Here is a 14,185-nt window from a genome sequence, read left to right as displayed (position 1 = left end):
GTATGGTAGTTCCATTTTTAATTTTTTGAGAATGTCTGTACAGTTTTCTATAAAGACTGTACTAATTCCCATTCCCACCAGCAGTGCGCAAGGCCTGCCTCTCCTCCACATCCTTGCCACACGGATCTTTCCCCTTTGATGACAGCCATTCTGACAGGTGCGAGTGGTGCCTCCTCCTTGTGGTTTTGATTTGCATTTCCCTGATGATTAGTAATGGAGCGTGTTTTCATGTGGCTATTAGCACTTGACAGTTTCAAAACATGGTCATATACATTCTCTCAAACATGTAAATGAATATGGCCCTCACTACGGGGTGTTCAGATGGTTAATTTTAGGTGTCAGCTTGGCTGGGCCTCAGGGTTCCCAGCTGTTTGGTCGAACAATATTCTGGGTGTTTGTGTGAGGATGTGTTGGATGAGTTTAACGTTTAAGTTGGTGGACTTGGAGTGAAGGAGATTGTCCTTTAGAATATGGGCCGGCTTCATCCAATCAGCTGAAGGCCTAAATGCAGTAAAAGGCTGACCTCCCCTGAGCAAGAAGGAATTCTGCCAGCCTTTGGACTTGAACCACGACATGGGCTCTTCCTTGGGTCTCCACCTGCTGGCCCACTCTACAAATTTTGGACTCGTCAGCCTCCAAAATTATGTAAGACAATTCCTTAAATCCTGGTCTCTCTCTCTCTACACACACACACACACACACACACACACACACACACACACACACAATCTATATCTCTATCTATCTATCTATCTATCTATCTATCTATCTATCTATCTATCTATACATCCATATTTTATTGACTCAGTTTGTCTGCAGAATCCTAACTAATACAGGTGGGTACTATCCCTATTTTACAGACAAAGAAATTGAGGCTCAGAGATGTGAGCTATGAATAAGATATTTCTTCATAGCTAATGAAGAGAACCAAATCCAATGCTTCTAGACTTTCAACCTCGCAGGCTTCCTTCACTGTCTGCTGCCTTTGCTACCCCTCTGCTCTATAATCTTCAAGCATGTTTCACTGCTTAAGGCATCACACCTGAACTCCTGTCCTTGGTGTTTAGGTGATGCACAGTATGGCTGCGTTTTCTCCTCTCCACTCAGGTATTTCTTCTCAGCCCCCTGTGGCACCCACAAGGGAGAAGTAAAGAACTCCTAGTGGTGGCAGAGTCCATTATCCAACCTGGAGAGAAACAAATCATTCCATAGGCTAACGCTATAATTAAAGGTTAAAGGAATAAATCTACTGTGCAGATATGATGAAAAGAAGGCATCTCTTAGACTAGGTAGGGCTTTAAATGTAGGCTCCAAGGTGCATGTTCCTGCAGCCTGGAGGGACTGGTGCATAAGTTCCTGACAGACGCCACGTGCCTCTGGTGACGGTGGTGCCCATGTTGCCACTCACCGGGGCTGCACTGTCTGGTATGGCAGCCACTAGCATATCTGGCTCTTTACATTTTTTTTTTTTGAGATGGAGTCTTGCTCTGTTGTCCAGGTTGGAGTATAGTGGTGTGATCTTGGCTGCAACCTCCACCTCGTGGGTTCAAGCAATTCTCCTGCCTCCCAAGTAGTTGGGATTATAGGCACATGCCACCATGCCTGGCTGATTTTTGTATTTTTAGTAGAGAGGGGCTTTCACTATGTTGGCCAGGCTAGTCTTGAACTTGTGACCTCAGGTGATTCACCCGCCTCAGCTTCCCAAAGTGCTGGGATTACAGACATGAGCCACCATGTCCTGCCTTTTACATTTAAATTAATGACGATGAAATAGAATTCAAACCTCAGTTCCTCAGGCACGTTAGCCACATCGTAAGTGCTCAAAGCCACCTCTGCCTGGCTAGTGGCTGCCATATCGAATGTCTCCATTACGGCAGAAAGTCAAACTTGAAAGCACTGAAGTAGAGAGAGCAGTCCCAAATGTGAATCCCAAAGCCCTTGGTAACAGCTGGTTAGTGACAGAGAGAGGACTGTGACAGAGAAGGCTGAGGCGACAGGAGGCTGACAGCCACAGACCCTTCCAGAAGGACAAAGAAAGGGTTCTCGTGGTTAATGGTGATTGTCTGCAATCCGTGGGGGCCAGAAAGGGTAGCCCCCGCTTCAGCTGGGAGGTGCGACCCAGGCCATGGCTCCAGCAGCCTGGGCTGCAGGCAGAAGTTCGGCTCTGCCCACATACCCCCAGAGCCCCATCCCAGGAAGGCACAGTGGCAACACCACACTGAAGCTGCCACTTCAGTCTGAGGTCCAGGCTAACCTCTGTTCCCAGCTTCCAAGTGGTTTCAGCAAATATATTAGATATGCTTGATCAAAATGTGTAAATCAAATGAAAATGCATGATATTAGAAAGTGTGACTACCATCTATACTGCAATTTATATTATGGTAGTGTATTGCTTCTGCGAAAATAAGTTATAACATAATAAACTTGCTTAACTTGAAGAAAAAACAAGACGCTTATGGATTTGATACGATTTTATTGAACAGAAGCCTTAAATTCTGAGGACACTTGGAAATCCCAGCAGCCAGCAGGGCCATTTGCACCCACAGAAAGAGATGCACTGTGTTAGGAGAAAACAGTTGTCTGCATTTTTTGCTTTCTTGTATTTCTGCCTCATATTTTAAGAATTCCCTTTGAATAATTTCAACCTCGTATCAACTGATCTAAGAAAAAAATGTTCACACGTTGCAGAGACGGTTTAGTGATCAGATTAGCATCTCTAAAGAGGGGAGAGGGTGGCAGTGGTTCTTCTGACTCTGAAGGAGCCAGGGCAAGGCTGAGGCAGAGTGTGATGCCAGCGGGGACTGACGCTTGGTGGTCCTTTCCTGCCTGGGGTGCTCCCTTCCAGAGAGCATCGCAAAGGCATGGCCTCAGGCAAAATTGTGAAGCAAGAACTTTGTCTCCGGGACTTCCTTCCCCTCCTTCTTCCTCGACACACTTTTCTGGCTTTTTCTCCTCAGTTATTTGATCTCGCAGGGTGATAAAATGGTAGTGTGGAAATACTAATGTTTTACTCCTCCCAGGTTGAGTTTGAATAATAACATTTACATTGTTAACACAAAGCTCCGGAGACAGTGCCAGAATCAAAGGCAGGAGCAGATATCTCCAGTCTCAGCAAGTGGGTGTTTACCTGTGGTGCCAGCTGGGCCAGCTCACTGTCATTTCTGAATGCATTTTCTTTTCTTTCTTTTTTCAAATTTCTAATTTTTATTTTAAGTTCAGGGGTACACGGGCAGGATGTTCAGGTTTGTTACACAGGTAAAGGTGTGCCATGGAGGTTTGCAGCAGAGGTCATCGGATCAGCCAGGGATGAAGCCCCGCATGCATTGGGATTCTTCCTGCTACGCTCCCTCCCCCGACCCCACTGCCCTCCGACAGGCCCCAGTGTGTGTTGGCCCCATGAGTCCACGCATCCTCCTAGTGCATTGTCTTCCCACAGCACTGGTTGTCTTGCTCAAGCCCACTGCTCTCTGCAGACAGCCTGTGAAGCCTGTTCCCAGATGTGCCATCAGATGCGAGATTTGCCGAGAAGCCCCAGAGCTTGACCCACCTGAAGTCCCATGGAGTCAGCAAGGAGATATTTGGGATCAAGTTGAAGGTCAGGCAGTTTTTGAAGCATTCTCCTTAAGACCAAGTCCTGGTCAGGGTGGGTCCGTCCTGAACCTGAGCGGGTTTGTGCATGAGACAAGCTGGGATTCTGGAAGCTAAATCACAGGTGGTCTGGAGAGGGTGGGAGCTGTGGGGAATGTTCCCACGTCCAGTGGCTGCTTCCTATGCTGACAGCCACACTGATGATGTGCTCAAGGTGGCAGGGGTTGGGCAGAGGGGCCCAGCATGGGGCTAGCTGCAGAGCCCTGCTGGGGGGCTGCATACTCTCAGACTTCTAGATTCTGGAGACAGGACGTGGCAAGTGGGATGGGATCCCAGGAGGGTTGGGAGCTGACAGGGCAAGGGCCGTGGGGCATGTCTCTGATTAAGCAGGCTGGAGGTTGAGAGGGGCCCAGCACCCTCGTGGACTGAGGCAGCAGCCTGGTCATAGGAATAATGTCTTGGTGACTGTGTCGGTGGCCAGCGCTTTCCCCTAGGAATGCCAGAAGCCAAGGGGGCTTTTGCCAAACAAATTCCAGAGACACCTCTCCCTGTAGTGGGAAGAGCTTGTTCTACCTTGCATCTTTCAGTGCCCAGCACAGCATCTGGCACATTGCAGGTTCCAAATGTAGGTCTAATAAACACTGACTAAACTCCTGCCGTGTTCTGGGAATATGGGGGTGAGCAGCCCAGAGCTCCTGTCATTGTGGGGCACACACTCTGGTGGGGGTAGAGAGACAACAGGGAAGCGGAGGCAGAGCACACTGCCCTTCCACAGGGGAAGGAGTGCTCTGCAGAAGGAAAGGCAGGTGGAGTAAAGAGTGTCTCGGGGTGGGGGGACCACTTGGGATCGAGTGATCAAGAAAGACCTCTCTCAGGTGGTGCTGTCACAGCTGAGACCGGGTGGACAAGAAGGAACCAGCCATTTAACCTTTGGCAGTGGGCAGGGGAGATTGCTCCAAGAGAGAAGACTGCCAGTGTGAAACATTTAGGCAGCAACCAGCTTGGTATGTTTAAGAAACAGAAAAGGAAGCCAGGGCTGCTTGAGTGGCTCTGGTTGTGGCCAGAGGACAGGGACTTGGAAAGGTTGTCAGAGCCTCAATCCAGAATGTCCAAAAGGACAAGCACGGGTTTTATGTAACCTTTGGTGTCTCGTACCCTCAACCCCAAATGTTGGTAGTGCCTACTCTCCTAAATCATCTGACAACCCCCAAGTCCCCCAACATATTTCCATTTGACACACAGCCTGATGAAGACCACTGGAAGATCGCTGTATTGGGTTTTCCAGAGAAACAGAAGCAACAGCACGGGTGTGTGTGTGTGTGTGTGTGAGTGTGTGTCTGTGTCTGTATGTTATTGGCTCATGCAATTATGGAGGCTAAGTCCGAAGATCTGCAGTCAGCAAGCTGCAGACCCAGAAGAGCTGACGGTGTAGTTCCCATCCGAAGACAAGCAGGCTTGAGATCCAGAAGAACCAATGTTTCTGTTCAAGTCTGAAGGCAGAGAAAAGCTGCCATCCCAGTTTGAAGGCTGTCAGGCAGGAGGAATTCTCCTTCCTCGAGGGAGGGTCAAACTTCTTGTTCTACTTAGGTCTTCAGTGGGTTGGATGAGGCCAGCCACACTGGGGAGGGCCATCTGCTTTACTCAGTCTAGAGATTTACTTGCTCACCTCATCCAGAGACATGTTACAGGCACACTCAGAACAGTGCTTGGCCGAATATCTGGGCACGTGTGGCCCACACAAGTTGACAGGTAAAATTACCCACTACAACTGTGAGGAGTCTTCACCTGCTTCCTATGGCCTCTGCTTGCTGGGCTGAGCTATGAGTGACTCCTGCAGAATCTAGCTGGGGACGGAGGAGGTGTCCCTAGGTATGAAGTGTTTGCACAATGCAGCTGTAAGGTGATCAGCTTTGGGGCAGGTTGTAATATAGGAATTGGAATAATAAGAACTCTATCTTGGAACCTTAGTGCTTTGGGATTTGCAAAGCTCTTCCACACCCATGTCCTGGTTTTCCCTTCCCCACAGTCCTGTGCCTTATTACTGCCATTCTACAGAGGAGAGGACAGGTGTGAAAGGAGTAAGAGGTTTGCCAAGGTTACACGTGTAGCCAGACACAGTCAGCTCTCCCCAGGTGATGGGGCGCTCGGGTGGGAAGAACAGTATGGCTGCAGAGTGTGGGCAGAGCTGCAGCGGGCGAGGGGACAGCCTGGTGTGCACCACAGGCAGGAGACAGCCAAGGACACAGCGTGCTGCCGCCTGGCCACAGTGACAAGCAGGGCTGTCACTTAGGCGTGGAGACGGCTGTGGCCAATGGAGCCTGCTGGCAGTGGCAGCTGAGGTCAGAAACCCAGGGCTAGCAGGGATGCAGCCAGACGGTGAGTGAGGAGCAGCCAAATCTGTCACTAAGTCAAGGGCAGGCCTGATGCTTCGGGGAGGAGGTCAGAGAGGCCAGCTGGTGGCAGCCCTGGCTCCACAGCCCTGTCCTAGAGGCCTGCGCTGAGTGCCTGCCCATGGGACGCTGCTCCTGGGCCTTTCCTTACTGACCATGAAGGGACAGAGAAGGCGGGTGAGCTCAGGACTGCTTCTTCTGCTGATGCATCTTTTGGCTGTCCATCGGCTAGGTTCTGAGTGGTTTCATACTGGAAGTCCTCCTTCCTAGCACTGTGCCCAGTGCATGGGAGACCCTTGATGCAGGTTTGTGGAGGGAAGGGACCAGAAAACCCTACAGGTGGGTATGTGCCTGATGCGCAGTGGAGAGTACAGGAGGGAGAAGATGCCGGCAGACACCAGTTGCCACCTCGGGGGCAGGTGAGCAGGGCCAGAGGCAGAGAGCACTGTGGACCGAGGGCCCATGAGGACTCCCAGGAGCAGGGAGAGCAGAGCAGGCCCGGGGGAGACTCCGGTAAACAGAGAAGAGGGGCCAGAAGGAAAAGAGGGAGAGCAGAGGAGGGACTCACTCAGCAGGAGAGGTGGGCAGCATGAACCCAGCCTCGGGGCTGGGTAAGGGAGATGAGATGAGGCCAGAGCCGCGGAGCGGGACAAGGGGAGAGGTGACTGCAGGAGTCCTGAGTGTCTGGCCAAGTTCTTGCCCAGTGAAACACAGTCACGTGGAGAATAGGGGATTCGGGAAATGATGGAAACAATGGGCCTTTCCCCTGCCTTATGTGGAGGCACAGGCTCCAGTGTGTGACCTGGACTGGGGACAGGGTTCCACTGGACCTGTGTCTCATGGAGCTGAACCCACCAGTGCCCAGTGCCCGGGTGCTGGCGAGAGGGCTTCTCCCTCCATGGTCTCCTGTGCCCCAGACCCTGCAGCTCTCCCTTACTTCTGCCCTCTGGTGCTCTTTGCTCAGCCTCAAATCTTCCTGATCCTCTGCTCACATGTAGGCACCCTCTTCTCCTTGCCAGTTTTGCTGACACCAGCTGCTCGGGGCCCCCTCCCTGGGGCTGTCACTCTACCAGCCGTTCTCGCTGACCTCAGACCTTTGAGCAAGAAACAGGCGCTTTTCCTCCTTCGCGGTGCCTTGGTGCCCGTACTGGCGCACAGCTGACCCCGGCCCCTGGGGCAGGTTTTTAGTTTTTTCACTGCTGGAGAAATGCTTTTCCTTTTAAATACCTGGAAGGACGAGCCTGCAGGAAATCTCAAGAGTATATAATATATGACTCACGATGACATTTCATTCTGTGGAAGCTCATGCTTAGAAATTGGAAGGCCTACCAAACCTTTGAAAGAAAGAACAGAAAGGAAAAAATGTGTAACCTATACACATCTATATACACACAAATAAATATGTTTCCTTTGTATATGTATGTGTGTGCATGCATGTATATTTATATTTTTATATACACACACACACACATATATATATTCTAGGGTTCTACGTGAACTTCAACATCAAATACTTCAAGTAACTTTCAGCAAGAAACGAAACCCTTTTCTTGAAAGAGGAAGTTATGAATTGGAAGAGGACAAAGGAGATAAACAGATTGTTTTAGAGTAACATGTTCTTTCCCCCACCCAGCTTTATGGAAGTATAATTTGGCAAATAAAAATTATATCTAGTTAAGCATGATGCTTTGACAATGTGTGTATTGTACAATGATCACCACAGTCGAGCTGAGGAAGGTACACATCACCATCGTCCCCTTCGGAGAGTTTTGACCAAGGGACACACATAAAGGTGTCCAGACGCTTCCCGACGGCCCCAGTCACTACTCACTCTTCCTGCTATAGACAGGGAAACGGAGGCTTAGACCGAGGGGAGACCGGTTGGGTCAGTTCAGCGGACACTTGGTCCCCAGGTTATTCCTGGGGTTTTGAATATTAGGGTGTGTGAGTGTATCAGTCAGAGCTATTCAGAGAAATAAACCAACAGGCTATGTGTATGTGTATGTTTATTTACATATATATGGAAATTTATTATGATCTCACATTTGTTATGAGCCTCACATTACTCTGCAGGCTGAGAAGCCCCACGGTGTGCTGTCTGCAAGATGGGACCAGACGGGCCCATGGTGTAATCCCAGTGTGAATGCAAAGGCCTGTGGACCAGGGGGAGCTGGAGAAGACGCAAGGAGATGTCCCAAGCAGGCAGGCAGGAAGGACGAAGCCCCCTCTGCTGCCTTCACGTTCGACCCAGGCCCTCAATGAACAGGATGAGGCCCGCTACATTGCAGGGCAGTCTCCTGCATCCACTGATTCAAATGCGAATCCCAGAAATACACTCAGGTACCCCCAGAAATAATGCTGAGTGTGGACGCAGCCCTCCCTCACCTGCACTGGTGGTGGGACTTCAGTCCTGCCTTCCTCCCCAGAGGAAACCTCCCAGCCTTGAGAGGACGTAGCCGCTGGCCCACTCAAAAGGACCTGCGGCTGGGCTGGGCAGAGTGGTGTGGTGGTGGCAGGTCTGCCTGGCCAGGGGTGCACAGCAAGGACGGTCACCGCGGCCCTCAGCTCGCCTGCTGGGTCTCAGGTGTGAGGAGAGAGGTCTTACTTAGCGGCCTGTTGCTGGCGACCACGGCTGTTCTGTAAAGCAGGAGGATGACTCAAACACACCATTCATCAGGAGGTCCTTATGGGCATTTCTGTGGATTCTAATGTTCAGTTTTTATTTTCTAAATAGACATTTACTACTCTTCCCTCTCTGTTATTTCTATGATAATAAAATAACACTGGGGCTGTGAACTTGAAGTACGTTTGAGCTCAGATAAGCTCATAAATAACAGAGGAGTCACTCGGAAGGGCTCACGTACTGCCTCGCTCCGTTTGTTTCACGCCTGGTCCTATTTTAGCAAATCTCAAAGTGGAAAAGGTGTGATTGTATTCTGTCTTCTAAGGTAACATCAGTAACATAGCAGACATTTTTCAAAGGATCCAAGTCATCTTTTACTATACTCTTTCCTTTAAAGGTGATGTTTCTTTCTGTCTGCAGGGCAGGGAAATTCAACCAGTAGCCTGGAGTTTTCCCCCAACTTCTGAGTGTCGTTCAGTGCTTCAGGTTCACGTAGACCTTGTGAAGCACCCTCCCAGGATGGAGAAGAGCTGGTTCCGGAGAACACACCAGGAGGTTTAGAGCACCCGCGGTGCCCCCTGCTAAAGGCCATTTGGTCCCTGTGATTACCACCAATATTCTACTGTCTGCCGAGGGCAAGGCATTAGGCTAGGTGTGAAGCCCCCTTCCACCTCTGTGGCTGGCAAACATCCTGATTCTGCTTTGCTCCCTGCCTCCCCAGTCTCAGGAATCCTAAAGTGCGGAAGAGACGAAAACTCTCCCAGCCCTCTCTTCAGCAATTCCACTCCTGCTGATGTGGAAGGAGCCTGGACAGACCACGCAGTCCAATCTCCTGCTTCTGGGCTGCACAAACCAATGGCAGAGCAAGCTCCCCGCGGTCTCATCTGCTGACTGGCTTGCTCTCCCCTGCACATTAACAGCCAGCAAGAGAGGAAAGAAACTCTGGAAAGAACCCAAAGTGGCCATTAGATGATTGTTATTATGTTGGTGCCTGTTGCAATGATATAAATCTGGGGTCTTAATAAAATCCAACATTTTCCCAATTAGCTCTTGCTTAATTAGCATCATGAATATTCAGTGTCCTCATGCCTTTTTGAATGCCCCGCCCCACCCAGCCTCTCCCAAGGAGGCTGCTCTGTCAGTGCACTGGTGAGCCCTTTTGGGGTGGGAATGGAGACCCAGGGAGCTCAGACTCCTCTCATCTTGCCTGGCCTCCTGGGGGGCTGGGATGGACTTAGGCCTGAGGCCACACTTCTCACGACTGCCGGTCCCCATCCAGGGGCCGAAGGGCTTGGCGGTCAGACCATCTCGTCTGAGATGCAGGATGCACAGATGCACAGCGGATTTTCTGCACTTGCTGCGAAGGCTATGAGGATGATTGCTTCTGGAGAGGCCCACCCTGAGCACTAGAATATGGAACTCTTTCCACAGACTATGGGAGCAATTAGAAGTCTAGAGGTTTCCTCCCTCCCTTCTTCCTTCCTGCCTTCCTGCCTTCATCTCTTCCTTTTTTCCTCTTCTTCCTTTTTGAAAAAAGAAATTAGCAACAGAACCGTTCCTTCAAAGGCAGTTACAGCTACTGAGGCTGGAGCCTCAGCAGCTGTAACAGATGGAAACAGCACAGTTCTAGCTCATCTGCAATTGAGGGTATAAAACACTCTGCTTCTCTACCCCACCCTCCCATCGGGTCACCTCTGGGACACCTTCTGAAAATCTAACGAACACAGTTTTAAAAACATTGATGCTAGTCCTTCCCTCCCACCCCCCAGGAAAGAAAACGAAGGGCCAGGGAGGGGAGGTAAATCGCCCAAGATGGACAAGCTCATTAGAAGCAGAAGCCTCCACACCTGGGGCATTTCCCAGGCCACTAAATGGGGAGGCCAGACAGAAATGCAAGCCCCGGGCTCCCAGCCAGAGGGAAGGGGAAACTCCCAGCTGACTGCACAAACACCCATTTCGCTTCCCTCTCTCTACTCCTGATTGAGGGACGAGAGGAGAGGAAAATGTTCATTCTTTGCCCTCCAAGCCTTTTTCCCGGCCTCTTCTCACCCTACCAAGGTTTGACTGTGTTGCACTGGCTATAATTTGGGCTTAGCTTGGAGGTAATTTCCTGGTGGTGTCTGCAGCTTCGTAATGCGGGCTGTCAAAATGATGTAGAATTGTGCTCTGCCAGCCGCCTGGCTGACTTTATTCAGATACATCTAATGTGACAATTTTGTCAAAGCCTGTTTTACAGAGCGGTTTTGACTGGATGTGAATGTGGCCTTCCTCATCAGCTGATGCTGCAGCTGATCCCCCATACCAGGAATGAGAGGATGATAATCTTTCTGTAGGTAAATGTTTCTGGCCTTGTCTCCCTCGTGTTGGGGTGAACTGGCCCACCACAGAGGTGGGTGGTGGGACAGTAGGCTGAGCCCAGCCCAGCCCGGCCACCCTGTCCTGTGCTGGCTGCAATGACAGCACCAGGGAGACAGGCCCTCAGGCTCAAGAGCTGAGTGGAGAAGAGCAAGCTGCAAGCTGAGGGTGTGCATGCGGAAAGAGGTGCAGGAGCTTGTGCTAATGAGGGTGAGCTGTGGGACCTCAGAGAAGCTACAGCAAGGGCACAGTCAGGAGAGGCCACGTGCTGGGCAGTGCAATGAGTTAGGGAATCCCAGACTCTTGGGCTGAGAGGCCCTGTGCTCAGGCTGAGGTTCCTCCTGATAGCAAGCCTGGGAAGGAAGAGCGAGAATGGGCTCTGGGCTGACAGATGCCGGTCGGAATCCCGGACAGCTCCCTGAGCCCCACTGGTTCATCTGCGAGTATTGATCCTTGTAGGACAGCTGTGGGAATTAAGCACGATGTCGTAAGAGCAGCAGGTCCCCCCCACCATCTTGCCCTCGACTTTAGGCAGGAAGGGCTGGAAGCCAGACGGTGAGATGTACGTGGAGGTAGACGACACAGTTTCCGGCAGCTTCTTACACCCCTCATGCTCCATGGACTGTTTATAAACGCCCTTGCGAGATTTTTAAGCTCTGTGTGGGCGGGAGTTGGGAATCTATTATTTCATATATATTGCAAGGGCCTCACATATTTCTGCATATTCCTGTGGAATCCTTGGTACCTGATTTAGTATGAGAAAGTTCTCATGCTTGGTGTTTCATCAAGATTTTTATTTTTGCAATTTAAACCGATTTCTCTAACCATTGGATTTTGCTTCAGAGGGAAGCAGAAAATGCAGGACTAGATACCTACTCTTTGAGTGTCTACACACACCAGGCCTCTTCAGGTTGAGCCACATCACCTCCTTGAACTAAGGTGCAGCAGGAGTGAGCCAGCAAGCGTGGATGTGAGCCCACCTCTTCTACCGCCAAGGCTCAGGTCTGCCTGTCATACTGCTGCTATGAAGGTGTCACGTGTGTGAAGCCATCCCAGTCTTGGCACTGACAAACTAGCAGCTGACATCTGTACCTGGTCCTGAGAGGTGTGGAGGTGGGGGTGGCTGTGGGTTGGAGGGGTCTCCAAATTGTCTGCAGGCCACGTGTGCTCAGGCACGCAGGGGGTTGGGACTCTCCTTGCCTGGCTTTGGGACTTCCCACTTCATTTGCATCTCAAAATGTCACCTCTTTTCTTCAGCCGCTGGTTATTGATGTTTATTTTTAACTCGCATGTGATTAAGATGAATCAGAGCTGTCTCTGTCAGCTGCAGATGGGCCTAATTGGGGCGTTGGAGGTTCGGGCCTCTCTGTCCTCTTTGGGGGTCCTCCCTGTTTATGATAGTTGGAAGGCTGGGACACATCTGACTTCCTATCTCGCTCCCAGAACCTGCTGACGGAGCCACGAGAGATTCTTTGAGCCTGTCTGAATACCCGTTTCTCCGGCCCCTACTTCCTTTGCACCCCTGGGAAAATCTGTGCTGCCGAAGGCGCTTTATTTGTCTTCATAAGACAAGAGTTAAAAATAAAAATCAATAATGACCAGATTACCAAGGGAAGATTAATTCCACTTTTGTAAATGCTAATGAGATTTGGAACCCTAGCCAGTGGAAGGAGCGTGGATTAGTGCCCTTCTGCTGCTTCTAGGAGAAGGGCTTGATGGGAGCGCTTGTGGGGGACTCGCATCCCTATCTCCTTAGCCCTTGAGGCTGTGCCCCAGGACTAAGGCCGTGCCTGAGCCCTGGTACCTCCTCCATGGCCTCCTCAGCAGCTCAGACTGCTGCTGGCAGAGTTTGGCCAGAATGCCAACTACCTGGGAGGAGAATGAAGTCATGGAGTCAGGGCCTGGAGTCCTCGGCTGTGAGGCTGCAAGGGCACTGCAGTCCCCGTAGGGCTGGGGAAGCCTGTGGCGGGCTCTCCACCGCACATCTGCCTGGGCCGGCTTCAGGGACCTCTCCCAGGCCTGGCTACCCAGAGCCGAGTCAGAGGCAGCAGTCCTGGGTGCTCTGAGATGTTGTCTCAGCCAGAAGGGCACCGGGGCAGCACTGGGCGGCCTGGGCTAGAAGCACATTCTGCCCCGAACTGCACCTTATTTAGTTGACTTTGCTGTGGCCAAGTCTGCCCAGCCTTTCCCTTCCAGTGCTTCCCCTGCTAGGTAGGCTTCCCTTCCGCGGCCCGCCAGGAGGCTAACACCCTTCAAGTCTTTGCACGAAGGTCCCCTTTTCAAAGAGGCCTCTCTGGCTCCTGCCCCCGCCGTTCCTAAGCACGGCCTCTTGCCCACCTTTCTGACTCCTCTCCCACTTCTCTATTTTCCCGGTAGCACCCCCACTTGACACACCACACCACTTATTTAGTACGTACATCCTTCACCACCCCTTTCCTCCCGCAAGAACGGAAGCCCCATGAGGGTAAGAACTGCAGCCTGCTTTGTTCACACATGCATCCTAGTCCCTAACGTGAAAACACGGAGGACACTCAATCCTTTCTTACATAATGAAGGAACAGAGACAGTCACTGTGTCTTCCCTTCTTTCTTTCTTGGCCCCCTCTGTGAGGAAGATGTTAAGCTTTGATGAAGTAGACCCAGAGGGCAGGGGCGCAAACTGTGGCCCACCCAGGCCATGGGGCACAGTTCCAGAGAAAAAAGCACACGCGATGGAGAGAGGTGACGGCTTGGGTAGGCAATGGCTTGGGCAGATCTCAGACATTGTGCTGAGTGAAAGAAGCCAGTCTCAAAAGGTTGTGTACTGTAAGGTTCCATTTGTTTGCTATAGTAGAGAAGATAACATTATAGTGATAGAAAACCAATCGGTGATTGTAGGGGTTTATGGACTGAGTGAGGGTTGGAGGGTAAGGGGGGGGCAGCTTGAGGGAGTGTTTTGGGTGATGGAGCTGCTATGCGTCCTGATTGGGTGGTGGCCACATGACTCTAGACACGGGGAGAAATTCACGTAGTCTATAGGGCTATAGACCAACAGAAAAAAGTGTTAATTTTGCCGTACAGTAATTTTAAAATAAACAAAAAACTATTTTAAAAAGGAAGGGGTGGAGTTTATGCAGATGCACAGGCTCCAGGATGGTCCCTAAGTGGAGCATCAGCCCCGCTTCTGGGAGAGGTGTCTACGCTGCGGAAAGGACTCCCCCGCCACCTTGATCAGCACACATGAGGCCCCG

The sequence above is a fragment of the Rhinopithecus bieti genome, unplaced genomic scaffold, assembly GCF_001698545.2.
Source record: "Rhinopithecus bieti isolate Rb0 unplaced genomic scaffold, ASM169854v2 scaffold_6481, whole genome shotgun sequence".
In the NCBI taxonomy this organism is placed as follows: domain Eukaryota; kingdom Metazoa; phylum Chordata; class Mammalia; order Primates; family Cercopithecidae; genus Rhinopithecus; species Rhinopithecus bieti.
This window is presented reverse-complemented; position numbering follows the sequence as displayed.